The sequence below is a fragment of the Sus scrofa genome, chromosome 7, assembly GCF_054392235.1.
Source record: "Sus scrofa isolate SSC_HxYL_T2T_F1_AM1 chromosome 7, Sscrofa_HxYL_maternal_Yorkshire_Landrace_v2.0, whole genome shotgun sequence".
Classification (NCBI taxonomy): Eukaryota; Metazoa; Chordata; class Mammalia; order Artiodactyla; family Suidae; genus Sus; species Sus scrofa.
Window position 1 is genome coordinate 9,831,708 of NC_139389.1, and position 16,031 is coordinate 9,847,738.

The 16,031-nt window shown below is 51.4% G+C and overlaps 1 protein-coding gene and 1 long non-coding RNA gene across 3 annotated transcripts in view; one reads left to right on the forward strand and one right to left on the reverse strand.

Annotated features, from left to right (window-relative positions):
• Positions 1 to 16,031, reverse strand: part of GFOD1 (Gfo/Idh/MocA-like oxidoreductase domain containing 1) — a 119,331-nt gene that overhangs the window by 70,421 nt on the left and 32,879 nt on the right. The window lies entirely within an intron of this gene.
• Positions 4,821 to 14,376, forward strand: LOC146401187 (uncharacterized). The gene is made up of 2 exons (XR_014809617.1): positions 4,821 to 5,332; positions 10,080 to 14,376. It is a non-coding gene; the product is annotated as an uncharacterized LOC146401187 (long non-coding RNA).

Consider the following 16,031-nt stretch of genomic DNA (forward strand, 5'->3'; position numbering starts at 1 on the left):
ACAGCACAAATGAACATTCCCACAGAAAAGAAAATCATAGACTTAGAGAATAGACTTGTGGCTGCCCGACGGGAGTGGGAGGGATTGGGAGCTTGGGGTTAAAGGCTACAAACTATTGCTGTTGGAATGGATTTACAATGAGATCCTGCTGTGTGGCATTGAGAACTATGTCTAGATACTTACATCGCAACACAACAATGGGAGGAAAAAGCATGTATACATGTATGTGTAACTTGATCCCCATGCTGTATGGCAGAAAAAAAATTTAAAAATAAATAAAAATTAAAAAAAAAGAAAATAACCAACCCAAACAGGTTCATGATATACAGTCTATTTTGGATCCTAATTTCCCACTTATACCTTGGAGATCTTTCCATGTCATCATATACAATCTAAATTAAGGCTTTATAGGCTATATAAGATTACACTGTACTAATAAAGCACAATTCACATTTTTTAATCACCCCCTACATCTTTTAATTACCTGAGACCAGTTCACATACCTCTGAGAAAATTCAGAGCCATTTATGAATATAAAATTATACCTTCTTGGAGTTCCCGTCGTGGCACAGCGGAAACGAGTCTGACTAGGAGCCATGAGGTTGCAGGTTCAATCCCTGGCCTTGCTCGGTGGGTTGAAGAACCGGCGTTGCCGTGAACTGTGGTATAGGTCGCAGACATGGCTCGGACCCCACGTTACTGTGGCTGTGGTGTAGGCCAGCAGCTGTAGCTCCAATTCGACCCCTAGCCTGGGAACCTCCATATGCCATAGGTGTGGCCCTAAAAGGACAAAAAGACCAAAAAAATAAATAAAATAAAATTATACCTTCTCAAAAAACGAATAGAAAATAATAAATTGAAATATAAAAACATATACGACTTGTCTCAAAGGGTAATATATTAATAACTATAATACATAACAATATATGAAATGTACCATCTATTATATATAATATTAATATACTAAGCTACCAAGTCCTTATGATGGGCCTGACATATACATAACTTATGTAATTTCTAATCCGTTTTACCCACCACCCTGCAAAATGCGCACCACTGTCACCATTTCAAGACGAAGCTGACGCTCAGTGGCCCAGGTCTGACCCAGGATCCTCACTCAGCCCTAAGGCCGAAAGCCCACACGCTCCATGCTGCCTCACGGCTTGGGCTAAACTCTACTGCACTCCGGGAGTGAGCCCTCAGCTCTGCTGTGTCCCCCACACACCCTGGCCCAGGGGTGAACAGCAGGTGCCATGCAGGTGCCAGTAAAACCCATCAAACCAGTGCACCTGTGTTGGAGCTGGTACTACGGCGAACGCAGGAGCTGGCTGTGTTCTGAGATCAGAACTGTGAACAGAGACGTGATGTATTACTTTTTTATAATATTTATGGAGGTGACATGGACACATTAATCTTCCCTGCATAGGTGTGATTTTCTACCAGTGAGTAAGGACAGAATCCAGAAACGGAGGCTGACTTGGATTCTTGACTTCTAGTGACCTCCATCCCCGCAGGCACGAGACTTGGGAACGAACTGTTCCAGATGTGCCAGGTAGAAGATTCGAGATACACGACCCGAGCTTTCCTCAGGTGTGGCTTTTTGGAGACTGCTGCTGGACAGACACTGTCATAGGATTGGTGTCTAAGCAGCGAGCACAATGCCACAGCAGACGGGGTGGGGAGAGAATAGACTGAAAAAAAAAGATCATGGGTGTCTGTGCTTTCGAAAGGCTTTGGGTGTGCCTGCAGGTCTGGGACAGTCAGACCACAAGGCCACGGCCACCCCGTGCAGGCTTAACCCAGAAGGGCTGAACCCCCTTCTGCAACCACTGCCGGCTTAGAGGACACGTCTGCCTGTCTCACATAAGTGCAAGGCCTGTCACCGCCAGCCGTCCGTCGTGGATACGAGAAATGTCACATCTGCATTTCTAGTGTTCGCTGTGCAAGCAGAACAGCTGAGCAAGTGACATGGGCTGTCCTTTGTTGAGCTCTTACTATGTGCTGGGCACTGGGCTCAGCACCCGGCCTGGATCAGTTCTTCTTATCTTCCCAGGAACCATAAATGTTACATATTATCCCCATTTCACAGCTATGGAGCTAGTAAACGTCTCCATGGCCTGACCTGAGCCGTGATTCTCAACATGGTTGTCTATGCGAGGAGGAGGGCAGAGGGTAGAGAGAGGGCGAGTACTTTAAAAAATACCCACACCTGGGTTCCACCCTCAGCGATGCTTATACACAAGATCTAGGATGCAGCCCGGGCATCCAGAGCTGAAAGCGCTCTTTGGGGGGTTCTAACATAGGCAAGATTGAGGACTACAGCACCAGGGCAAGGGAAGGAGGTAGGATTTGAACCCAGGTCTCCTTGATTCCAGAGCCTGCCACAATAACTGCTTGCCTATATGACCTGTGCTGACCTGAAAAGCACTGGCAGCTGGCCATCAACAACAGTGGTTCCAGGAAATCCAACTGGACCCACCCACGATTCCAGGCTGCTCGGGTTGACCCTGCAATTGCAGATCTTTCCTTTTAAGGGTTAACAGGCATCCTCTGTGAACGTGCCCACCTCCTGGGTGGGAATCCATCCGCCTATGTCTGCTCTCAGAGCTGCCCCTGGACAGTGCTCATTTCTAGAAAACCAGCAGCTCAGACTTCCTCCCACCCCTGGCTTGGTCCCCTGGCAGCAATTTTGCTAACAAATGTTTGCAAAGGCAAAACCAGATATGTTTCCTATTAAATTGGAGAGCAGCTTTCTATGTAAACAGCACCTCAGTTGTTATCCAAACACTCCCAGTTCGCTTTAAGAAACTCAGAGCGCTTTGAATACCTTACTTTTAAAATAAGTGCCTATGTGGGGTTTTTTTGTTTTGTTTGGGGGTTAGTTTGTTTCTTTTTTGTCTTCTCAGGGCCATACCTGCAGCATATGGAGGTTCCCAGGTAAGGGGTTGAATCAGAGCCGTAGCCACCGGGCTACACCACAGCCACAGCCACTCAGGATCTGAGCCGCATCTTATGGCCCACACCACAGCTCACGGCAACACCGGATCCTTAACCCACTGAGCGAGGCCAGGAATCGACCCCGCGTTCTTGTGGCTACTAGTGGGGTTCATTACCACTGAGCCACAACGGAAACTCTTAAAATTTAAGTGACTATGTTGTTACCGTCTAACAAAGCTTCAGCTTTGCCAAGTGGGCCCTGGTGTGTGTGGGTCCTGCTCTGCGCGTTCTCTCTTCTCCTCCCCACGGACCCTCCCCCAGTGACAGACGGGAACCACTGCGATCCTCTGGGCTCTCAGATGGGCAGGAATTAAAAAGGAGAGGAGCTGGCCTGGGACAGATTATTGCAGCAGCTCATCAAAAAGTGATCAGGAGTTCCCCTCGTGGTGCAGTGGTTAACGAATCCGACTAGGAACCATGAGGTTGCGGGTTCGGTCCCTGCCCTTGCTCAGTGGGTTAACGATCCAGCGTTGCCGTGAGCTGTGGTGTAGGTTGCAGACGCGGCTCGGATCCCGCGTTGCTGTGGCTCTGGCGTAGGCCAGTGGCTACAGCTCCGATCAGACCCCTAGCCTGGGAACCTCCATATGCCACAGGAGCAGCCCAAGAAATAGCAAAAAACAAACAAACAAACAAACAAAAAAAACCAAAAAGTGATCAGACCGTGGAAGAAAGTCATTCCAGCATCCGTTCGGCCAGGGCTGATATCATTTCATTATGTGATAAGCAGTTAACATGATGTTCTTGGCCCCTCCCCATCCCTGCACCCCCCCACAGAAGCAGCAGGGGGAGGGGGGCCTGCTGTGCCCACAGTGGCACCCCTCAATGCGGAAGAGCGACACGTCAGCTCCTAGGACAGAGCTGAGCAGGGATGCATCCGTAGCCCAGAGCCAACATTGGCTGGGTTCAGCATCCACAAATGTTTCACGCTGTTCACAGAGAACCCACCAAGTTCATGGTGTCATGGACTCCACTGGGCTAAGAAGCCGAGAGGTTTATCTCAGACACCACTGTGCTTTTCAGTGAGCTGTGACCTCTGGCAAGCAGCCTAAGGCCTGAGATTTCCCTCTGGACTCTACTCTGAGAGCCCCTCCAGTTCTGCGGGTCCACGGGCACCCTGCTCCTGTGCCCACCCTCGTGCGTGCTCCCCCTGTCCCCACCCCAGGCTCGGACTCCCCTTGTTTCTGAACTGGTGGGGCTTTCAGGGAAAAGCTCCCTGGAAAACAACGACCCTGAGATCACCGTAAGTGACAGGTCTCTTTCAGATGAAACGCAGCCCTCCTCTCAGACACATGCCACCGACAGACCCTCATCCAAGGGCAGAGGGGCAAAAAGTTGAATTTGGAGTCCGCTTCAATTTCAGACTTTATGCGAAGCATTTATCTTTGCATCTTCTCAGCTCCACTACAAAAATCAACCTCCTTGAGGGAGTTCCTGTTGTGGCTCAGCAGGTTATGAACCCAACTAGTCTCCACAAGGATGCGGGTGCGATGCCTGGTCTTGCTCAGTGGGTTAAGATCCAAGTTGCGGTGAGCTGTGGTGCAGGTTGCGTTGCTGTGGCAGAGGCCGGCAGCTGCAGCTCCAATTCGAGCCCTAGCCTGGGAACTTCCATCTACAGCAGGTTGTGGCCCTTAAAAAAAAAAAACACCTCCTCAAATAATTAACTCCCCCCCTCCCGCCCCGCCCCAGAGGTAACTGGATTAGTAAAACAACAGTCCTTCTGGAACAGCCTGTTTATCTCCAGTGAGACAGTGACGTCCCGTCTTACGCACTCAGAGGAGGGGACTCAATGTTGCAAAGAAGCAGCTGAGCCTCTGGCAGAAGGCAAAGTGGAGCAAGACTAGGGAGCGAAGCAGGAGTCTGGTAAAGGCTGGCAGCGGTCCAAGCCTGCAGATGCTCAACAACTCCTGTCTCCGGAAAGGACCAGATTTCCTGATGCGGGAGGAGCACCACTTCTTACCCGGCTACGTGAATATCAAGGCGCTAATATGCATCTTAATGAGCTCTTGAGGCGGCCGGATTGTCACCTCCTATGTGATCACAGCCATGACGTTCGTGCACTTGTGCCTGGGTCTCAAACCAAAGACCAAGACGCAAACCCACCTGCCCTATCAGAGCAGCCAGAGAATTCAAACCACTGAGGAAAACAAGCTCTTGTTTGACGTTTTGCAGAGGCAAAGACCAACAGATCTCGTCCTTTGGAGATGCCTGGATGCTATCTATCCTCTCCAAACCACGGTGTGAAGCAGAGAAAAGATTTCTCCGCCCACAGAACTGGGGGATTGACAGCTGGGTCTAGCATCTTGTTCTTCGGAGCAGGTGTGCTTTCCTAAGAAAGGTAACGTTTCTCCCTGACGCCTGCAGCATCAAGAGAGGGACTCGGTATGAGACATCTTAATGCTGCAACTCAGGGGAGGCACCCACGTCATAAGGTGCACGCCTCATCTTTAAGAGCCCAGCAGCCTCAGGCCACATGCAGTACAGCCCGTTCTGCGGAGCTGCACAGCCCACACGTCCCACGCTTGGCCATCCTCGGGCTGGACACCCCAGTGAGGGCTGATCTCTTAAGAGGGCATCTCCCCAAGGCTGCACCCAAGCATGGTGGGCTTGATTAAAAGAAACACACAGGGTGGCAGAGGGAAGGTTGAATGCCAGTTGAATCAGAAAAGGGGGAAAGTAAGGCTGGCAGGGGGCAAAAAAGACTAGCAGAGGGAGAGGAAACCACAAAGCCACCATACTGGAGTTTGGACCTACCACTCTGCTACCAGCACGGCCCTAGCCGAGCATAATAACCAAGCAGGGAAAACTGACAAAGCCACAGCTCTGGGGGCTGTGACACAACAGGAGGCGGGCTTCAGAAGTATCCATATCATTAAACAGAATTTATGTCAAATCACCTTTAAAACCATCACATACAGATCGATACACTGATAAGTCCCAAATTGGAGTCCCAAGAACGAGCACTCGCAGGCCGCCCTGGTGAATGAGCCTAAAGCCTCAAAAGAGAGACCTGTATTGGTTAGAACTCTGGGGACTACCGGTGGGGTGACCAGTTCTATCACCTGGTGGCCTTGATTTCTAAGCTAGAGACTACAGTGTGGGTGGACCATCCTTCTGGAAAAACCCCTCAAAAAGAAGAGCCTGGGTGTGCAGCCCCAGGAAGGGAGGGTGAAATGGCCAAGGGTCAAACCAGCCCCGCTGCGGCCACCTGCTAATCCCAGAGGGACCTTCTCAAGCGGCATCTGTAGACACGTCCCTGAGATTGGCCGTGAACCACACGTGCAGGCTGCTACTTCCCCATGGCAGCTGTGCAGGTGGCGGCCAGTTAGAGCAAGGACTGGGGGTGTCCTAACAAAGAGGGGAAAGCCAGCCCAATCCCACTAACTGGTCTGCTGATGGCAAAGAGGGCTTTCAGGGGATGGAGGCACAGCTTTGAGCCTTTCCTGCTTTACCAGTCCCTATCCTCACCAGCCCAACCCCTGCAAGGATTCTGAAGGAGAGGTGGCATCCCAAATTCTGGGTCCATCCACACAAGGTGTCCACGTTTTTTGGCAAAAATTAGCTCATCTAGGAGCTCCTGCTATGGCACAGCAGGTTAAAGATCTGACATGGCTGCTGCTGTGGCGCAGGTTGCAAGTGCCGCTCGGATTCCATCCCTGGCCTGGGAACCTCCATGTGCAGCTGGTGTGCCCCCCCGCCCCCAGTTTTTTTGCTAACCCGAAAGGGAGTGTTTAAGGGATGTTTGGGGAACCTATAAGCCCTCCTGGATGTTCATGTAAACAAACCACTATGTCACCATCGTTAGAAAAGATCCAAGATGCAAGCTGGAGGGCGGATGAGTTTGCTAGAGCTGCTACAACAAAGTCCCACAGACGGGGTGACCCAAACAGAAATGCACGGTCTCACGGTTCTGGAGGCTGCAAGTCAGACACAGACAGGGCTGGTTCCTTCTGAGGACCAGTCAGTGCGGGGGAGTCTGTCGGCACCCCTCCCAGAGCTTCTGATGGTTCGTGGGCCACCGCTGGCCTGCCTTGACCTGCATACGTCACCCCAACCTTGGCCTTGATGGTCACATGTGTCTGGCCTTTATGTGTCTCCCAAGTTCCCCTTTTATAAGGACACGAATCATTCTGGATTAGGGCTCACTGAATGACCTCATTTTAACTGGGTGACCCTATTTCCAAATAAGGGCACATGCTGAGGTATTGGGGCTTTTATGGAACACCAGCTGCTTTCAAACATGCTTTGCAGAAAGAGAATCCTTCCACAGGCATATACCTATCCCCAAACTCATCGAGGGGTGTACATTAAATATCACAGACTTTGACATGTCAATCATAGGTCAATAAAGTTTCTGAATAGAAAATAATTCAATAGTATATGAAAAAGAGAAAAAGAGAGAGAATGAATCCTCTGATTCGATACACTTGAGAAAGGCTCTAACTCTCTCCTAAAGATTCATTATTACGAGACACAGGTGTGAAGTCCCTTCTCCATGTCAGGTACCAACCGGGCTCTAAGACTCCAAAAATAAATGAGCCCAGGTTGCTGCTGAGGAACGAGGTTTGGAGGAGAGGATGGAGAGTGGGGGGAGTGCGCTGTGCTAAGTGCTACGACAGAGGCAGGCACAAGTCGCTGGGGGAGCCCAGGGGAGAGCAGCTTCCCTTAGCCTTGGAGGAGAAGTAGAAGGTATAAGAGAAGGCCTCTAAGAGGGGACATCTAGTGGGGTTTTGAAGCATGCCTAGGAGTTTGCCAGTGGAAACCATCAGGGAAAATGCATTCTGATCAAGAAAGTAAATAGCAAGTATAACCCAGCACACATTTGAGGCAATATCACAAGCCGAGTACGCCTAGATGATAAAGGACAAGATGAGCAGGGTGAGGAAGAGGTATGGGGGCTAAGGAGGGCTTGAGATTTATCCTAAGGGGGAGGGAAGCCACTGGAAATGTTTACACATGGGAATGATGGAATCAGAACAGACTCAGGACAGATGAGCAAGGACAGAGGCAGGCATGGCCCATCGAGAGGGCATCCCTGTCTGTCTGTTGCACTGATCCAGGCAAAAGATGACAGTGAGACTGGAGTCAGAAAGTCATCATTCATGGAGTTCCCGTCGTGGCGCAGTGGTTAACGAATCCGACTAGGAACCATGAGGTTGCGGGTTCGGTCCCTGCCCCTGCTCAGTGGGTTAACGATCTGGCGTTGCCGTGAGCTGTGGTGTAGGTTGCAGATGCGGCTCGGATCCCGCGTTGCTGTGGCTCTGGCGTAGGCCAGTGGCTACAGCTCCGATTCGACCCCTAGCCTGGGAACCTCCATATGCCATGGGAGCGGCCCAAAAAGAAATAGCAAAAAGACAAAAAAAAAAAAAAAAAAAAAAAAAGAAAGTCATCATTCTGTAGTTATCATAACAGAGACCGGATAAGAGAGGAACACCACTGAAGGATGCTGAATCCAGGGAGAAACGCTGTCAGTACGCCAAATGGTTTTAAAGAGTCTCCCCACTGATCACTTCTTAGCTGCAATGGAAGGAGTAGTGATATTCAGAAGAGAAATCAGGCACGCCCTCAGCAGGTGACTAAGATCACCGCTATAGCGCTGGGCACCTGGGCATCACGTTTCTCCAGACGGAATCCTGCTCACAATGCGTAACCTGAATTTAACCACGAGGAAACCCAGACAAACCCCAGATGGGAGACATTCTGTTTTTTGAAAATAAGAAATTGCATTCTTCTAAAATGTCATATCATAAAAGACAAAAAAAGGCCTGACTATGTTTCAGACATTGGCATTGACATTGGCTAAAAAAGATACGACAACCAAAGGCAGTGCCTGACCCTGGACTGGATCCTGTTGAGAGGAAGACACGCTGTAGGAGACGTGATGAGGTCACCTGGCTGAAACGGAACACGGAAGGCAGACTGGAGCACAGCTATGTATCCGTGTCAAATTCACCAACGATGATAAATGTATGGTGCTTATATAAGAGGACACCCCAGATCTTAGGAAATACGTATTGGAAAAACTAAGAATTAAGGGCCATGGTGTATGCAACTTACCCTCCAATGGTTTAAAAAAAAAAAAAAAAAAGATTAGAGGGGTGGGTGGGTGTGGGAAGAGAGAGAGAAGAGGAGCAGGCAGGCACAGAAGGGATAAAACATTACCAGTAGGTGAATCCGGGTAAAGGGTCCATGGTGTTCTTTGCACTATTATTATTATTATTTTTTTTTTTTTGTCTTTTCTAGGGCTGCACCTTCGGCATGTGGAGGTTCCCAAGCTAGGGGTCTAATCGGAGCTGTAGCCACCAGCCTATGCCATAGCCATGGCAACAAGAGATCCCAGCCCCGTCTGCAACCTATACCACAGCTCACAGCAACGCCGGATCCTTAACCCACTGAGCAAGGCCAGGGATCGAACTCACAACCTCATGGTTCCTAGTCGGATTCGTTAATCACTGAGCCATGACAGGAACTCCATCACTATTCTTATTCTTACAGCTTGTCTGTAAGCTTGAAATGAATTCCAAGTAAGAGGCGGGGGAGAAAAGACCCTGCAGAGGGCCTGACCTGGGACAGGACTGGCAGCAAGGAGGAACAGAGGGGGTGAAATCTGGGGTGACTGGTAGGATTTAGGGGGTCGAGGGAGAGAGATACCTAGAATGACTTCCAAGTGTCTAGTGTGTGAGCCTGGGGGCTCTTGGTGCCCTGAGCAGAGGCAGGTTAGGCGGGGGAGCGAGCTGCCCTGGCAGGACCAAGGAGATGGCAGTGAATGAATGCCTGGATTTTTGATTCCTTCAAAAACCTTTTTTCTAATAACTTCTCTCGTTAGCCACACATGTCTGGCTACAATCCATCTCACAGAGGGGAATGCGCTCACGTACACGGGCATTTTCCATTTATTTATATTTCTGCTTTGCAAGGGCCCATCAGTCATTTCTCCCGGAGGGAAGCCCTAGAAGGGAGAGGAGCAGCCTGGGCTCCCCGAGCCCATCCCCCAGCGCATCGGGCGCAGGGCACAGCCAGCTCTCCGCTCCAAGGAGACACGCAGGAAAAGCACTGGCCCACGGGTTCTTTTTTTGTCATTTCAGCTCCAAGCAAAGGGTGCTCTTCTGGCCTTCGACCAAATAGAGATCTTGTGAACAATTCTGAAAAGAACGTGAAAGTTTCCAATTGCCATGGCAACACTGAGACATCCTCACCAAAGCCAAGGGGAGCAGAGGGTCTGCTTGCTCCTCCAGTATTATTTGCGGCAGCTCCTCCTGTGATTCGATGCCTCGAATCCACTCTTTTAAGGACAAAGAAAAACGTGCCTGAGCCATGTGTAGGTCAAGTCAGTGTCTTCTCACTCCCCCGACCGAACTGCCAGGGATGGAGAGACTTTCAGAACGGCTCTGATGGCTGTGCTGCCAGCAACCCCCCTCCGGTGGGCGACGCCTGCAGCGCCTCCGTTCCTACAGCTGCTCACGGGCACGTCTGGAGACAGAGCCAAGAGCGTCTTTGAAGCCGGGGCTCATTGTAAATGCTGGAACATGAATCGTGCTAGAGCGATCCTTCTGCCCTTGCAGAGACAAGTCCTCAATCATCCGGGACCACCAGGACCACTTGCAAGTGGGCGAGAGAGCTGCTTAAGGGGTCAGATCTGTGATTTGTGTTCTCATGGCCCATGGGAGATACGACAACCACACGCCAGAGTTCATACTCTTCTCTGCTGACTTACAGATGCACAGTGCTCGCCACTAAGGGTGCAAGACTTTCCCCCACCCCCTAGAACAGAACTATTCTGAACAGAATGCTTTCCCAAGGCATTCAGGAAAAGCGATGTGGTTTCAAAGGTCACATCAACAGTCTAAAGATGCTGAGGTTAAGACCTTACATTTCCTCTCCAGTGATCCTTCCTCCATCCATAATTTTTTTCCTAACCTATATCAGACTCTGACACAGCTCTAGGGAATCTGCAACCTCATTTGCTAAAGACTCTCGCTGCCAGAATTGCCCTGATGAGAAAGCGCGCCAGCCAAATTCTGTTTCAGAAAATTCCCTTCTTATTCTGGAATGTCGAGCCCATCATTCCTTGCAGATTTTTTTTTAAACCTGGACCACGAGTGATCTGGCCTCTCAATGGACAGGGCAACTTCCGGATTCTCTGTGTGGCTGGTGGGGACATGTGCGCTAAGGAAGCAATAGTCTCCACATTTAAGCTCAAGGGCCTCTTAGCACAAACAGACGAACTGAAACCTGTGTTGCCGTGAGTTAGCACCGAGGGACTACACTGCACTGTGGCCTCATTTGCTCTCAGTCACGTTAAGGTCCATGAGCATGGAGGTCCCCAAGGCCACCCCCAGGCTTGGTAGAAGGTGAGCTGGTGGGAAGATCCCTGGGTCGCAGCACATAGTAGTATACACGGCTCCGATGACCACAATGAAAGAAAACTCAGCAAAACCAGGAAAAAGCGAAAGGCACGTGGGAAACCGGGCACAAGTTTCTAAGAGTCCTCTCTTGGTGGAGTCAATCACATGCACTGAACTCCTTCAGCCTTAACTGCGGCCACAGGTGGGAAGCAGCGTCATCCAGAGAACAAACCCATCAGAGGTAGTGTTCAGAGTTTCTCCTAGAAGCTGGCCACACAGGTACCTTCTGTCTGGCATATGCCAACGTTCCAGACGCCCAGAAGGAAAGCTGATGGTCAGTGTACACCGCACTGTTTGCACAAACAGGCACAGTGAAGCCTGGTTATTGCTTAGGGAAAGTTTTTATCAGTGTAGGGACCTGCTGACCAGCCAAGCTCCCAGACACCTGCCAAAGGTCAGCCTGGCAGGCGGGCCTTTCAAAGCCAAGCAGTCTCGGGCCTGCACGGCGCGTCACTGAGTTTCAGGCCGAGGTGTGTGAATCCCAGACCACAGCTGCCCAGGTCCTCCCTGCTGAGGTTTTTACCAACCTTGACTTTAAAGTGCCTCTCATCTGCGGGCCGGCCCACCGCAACATCTGTGCCTTCCTCTCCAGCAGCTGCCATGTTTCTCTGCACACTCTTGGCAACTCTTGCCGGAGGCCTAATGGACATCAGAGAATTTCTCAGAACCGGAAGGGCCCTGAGAGAACATCTGGTTCATTCCCCTTAGGACACAGATGAGGAAAGAGACCCTTAGGGCAGGAACATGACTTGCCCAGAAGATGTCTGCGTTTGAAAGCTTCTCTTCCTCTGCCAGACTCTTCCCCGCCTCGGCCACTGACCGGGCCCTGATCCATGGCCCTCAGCCAGGACTCACGGGCCTGAGAGGCAAGAAACAAACCACAATGTGGAGGCCTGAGCCCAGGGGGCAGTCTGGCTATGTGGCCAGGCCTGGGGAGGTCAGGGGAGGGCAGGCAGCAGCTGAGTCCTGGTGAACAAGAGGCCACGGAGCGCAAAAGTCCAGCCTCGTGCATCCCCGTCAATGGGGGCCCGCATGCAGGTGGCTTGACACTGCATCAGCAAAGCCCGCCTCACAGCTGCCGAACAGGTGGCGGTGTGATGGCTCCAGAGACCCCTCAGTTTGAGGCCAGGAGCTTGGGGACAAGGGCAGCCAAAGGCCAAACAGCTTCCCTTGGCCCCAAGCAAACAGGCTGGGATGTCACCCCAAGACAGCCAACTGCAAATCAGCAACGGGACAGGCAGCATCAGGCCTGGGCAGTAAGGACTAAGGTCTGGGGTGGAGGGTCCCCCAAAGTCACCGATGATCCCAGATCAAATCCACCTGGAGGGAAGGTGCCTCACGTGATGTTTTCCTAAACAGACCCTGCCCCCCCAAGTTGTTCAGTCTCACACACAGAAGGGGAGCAGACCCCTGGGGGTTTGAACAGGACTGAAGGGAGTCTGGCTCCGTCTGGCTACTCTCTTAAACCAGGAGACATAAGGTCAGGTTTCGGTGGTGGTGGCTGATTTCTAACGCCCAGATCAGGAAATGGGAAAAGTCAGCAGTAAAAGAAAGAAGCTCAGGAGTTCCCGTCATGGCACAGTGGAAACAAATCCAACTAGGAACCACAAAGTTGCGGATTCGATCCCTGGCCTCGCTCAGTGGGTTAAGGATCCGGCATTGCCATGAGCTGTGGTATAGGTCGCAGACGCAGCTCAGATCCTAGGTTGCTGTGTCTGTGGTGTAGGCCAACAGCCACAGTTCCGATTCAACCCCTAGTCTGGGAACCTCCATACGCAGCGGGTGTGGCCCTAAAAAGCAAAAACAAAACAAAAAAAACACGAAGATCAGATGGGAAACAAGACAGGAAGCTCCCTGATCCCCTAGGCCCCAGGTTCGAATCCTTCCCAAGGCTGAACCGGTTCCATCTGGGGCTCCAAGAGAGACTGTGTACCCCGATGGTAGCTCCCCACCCGGCCCCTGACTCTCCCGGCCTCTGACACTGACCAGGCCCCGAGCCTTGACTCACAGGCCTGAGAGACAGAAACACACTGCAATGTGGAGGCCTGAGCTCCTGGAGCTGGTGCCCAAGACGCAGAAGCAAAACAGGCGTCAATGCCCATGGGAGGCCCGGGTGACCCAGGCCCGCACAGTTCACTTCTTCACTATGAGAAAGCACTGCTGTGGGAATGTTCTAGATTAAGGGAGGCTAGAGACGGGGAGGCCAGGGATGGCAGGGCCCATTGGGTAAGATGTCTGCCCTCAGCGCCTGCCCAGTCCTGAGCCTCCAACCTCAGAAGCTTGCAGTGGCCCAGCCCGTGCCAGGCTCGCAGCTCTGAAGGCCGATGACAAGCCTTCGAAGCTTTGAGATCTGAGCACAGAGTTCCACCTTGGGGTTCCTTGTCTGTAAAATGTCTAATTGAACAGCACCCCCCACCAATCCCTCTGCCAAAATCTCTGGCCCCGGAGCCCCAGATGTGAAAACGGCGCTAGGGGGCACTTCCTGGATATTACATATCACGCCCATGCTTTTCTGCAGAGAAATGTGTGAACAGTCACAGGATGCAGGAAAAACACTTAAACCAGGAATTGCCTCACATCTGTTCAGCTCAGGTTCTGAAATTAAATGAGTTTGCACCAAGAAATCCAAGAAAAAAATTCAATTTTCAGACCTGAATTTTTCGGTTTTTTTTTTTTTTTTTCCTAGATGAAGGGAGTCTAAAGAGGGGAAGGCCAGGGATGAGGATTAGGGCGCATAGCCCTGGATCCATCTCATCAGGTTATTCTGCGGATTACACAGGTTAAGTCAGGCGCGGCTCCACGCAGAACGCGTGTTACCGCCTAGGCCTGCCTCTTGCTGGCTGCAAGCGCCTTAAAATCCAGAGATACTATCTTAGTCATTCCTTTCATCCACCTTAGCACGTAGCAAAGTGTTCTGTGCATAGCAAGGCTTGAATAAATGTTTGTTAAATGAATAAACCTAATTCCAAAGACAGTTTTTCGTGTTTTTCTTTTTTTTCAATACTCCAAACACAATGGCTCCTTGCAAACTGCCTGCAGGGAACAATTACCTCGTCTTTGGAAGATGTCTGAATCTAAAGAATTCAGGTGCTCCCATCTTTCCATTCACCCTTTTGAAAGCACCCTCAATAACACAAGCCATGATAACGTTAAACAAGCAAGTGACACGGCAGAGGTAAGAGTGGAAGCAACGTACACTGAGCGAGAGCTACATGTGCCAGATGTGGCTTAAAGAACTTTCAGTGGATCAACCTTTTTTTTTTTTTTTTTTTTTTTTGCCGAGTTTACTGTATGGAAACAAGGCTGACACCCTGCCCAAAGACACACATCCAGTAGCCACACAGCTTTCAATCCCAAGCGCTTGGACCCCATGACCCATGCTCCCATGCCGTGTTGCCCCTCTTACGGGTCGAACTGGGCTCTCCCCTCCTCCACCAAAGATGCTGATGTCCCAACCCCCGTACCTGTGAAGGTGACTTTCTTTGGGAAGGAGGTCTGTGCAGACCATCAGGCTAAAAGGGGTCACTGCCTGGGTCCTAACCCAACATGACTGCTGTCCTGATACCACCGAGACAGACACACGCCCAGGGAGAGCACCACTCAACAGGAACACAAAGATGGTGGATGCTCTAGAAGCCAAAGAGTGACAAAGATGGCCAGGGGCCCACCAGAAGCTGGAGGGGGGGTGGGGGAGGCCAGGAGCAGATTCTGCCCCCCACCCCCACCCCCCACCAGGAACCAGCCCAGCCAGCACCTTGATCTCAGCCTCCCAGGCTCAGGGACCCAGAGGAAATGAATTTCTGCCATTGAAGCAGCTCGGTGTGCGGTTACTTTGTTAGGGCAGGCCTGGGAAACTCAGAAGCCCATCAGGCTAATAAAAGAGGCAGCCTGGAGCCAGCAGGGCCAGCGTCTCCTTGTCAGGGATGGTGCTGCAGTGACACAGGAGCTGATAGGGTGACGCGAGGGCGCGGGACACAGGACACTAGTGGGGCTTCTTGCTCACTGGCTCGTCCCCAAATCCTACTTCCTGGCCTTTCAGTGACTACTTCTTTTAAAACCAATGGAAAAGAAACCAAGAAAACAAGAAACCAAGAAAAGACACATTTCCACGCTACCCACTCGCTCCCTAGAGTGACTAACAACCACACGAGCCGCTTCCATGAGCACATGTGCTGTCACGCTCACGTGTCCCCACAAAGCAGGAACTTCCCTCTCCGCTGTGTGAGGCCACTGCTGGGCTCCCCACCTCCCACAGGCCTCGGCTGCTCATGACTCAGAGGTGACAGCTGGGGATGGATGCCAACGCCTGCCAGCCCCTCTGGGAACTGCAAGGCTGGGACAGAGATGGCTCTACTGGGGGCACCAGCGCGGGGGCGGGGGTTTGGGAGAAGAGAGAGGGGCACCTCAGACCTCAGGACCTGGCTTCCTCCCCCCACTGTCACTCACGGCAAACCTCCCCTCTGCTGCCCTGATAGGAAAAACCTCAAGCAGATGATAAGTGCATTTGGTGAGATTTTACACCAGCGGATCTGGTGGCTCCCGCTAAAGTGTAGGGTTGAGTCATCTGAGGTCCTCTGAACTGAGCCTTTGTGCATGTGTGCCCATCACACACACACACACACGTCCCCGGCT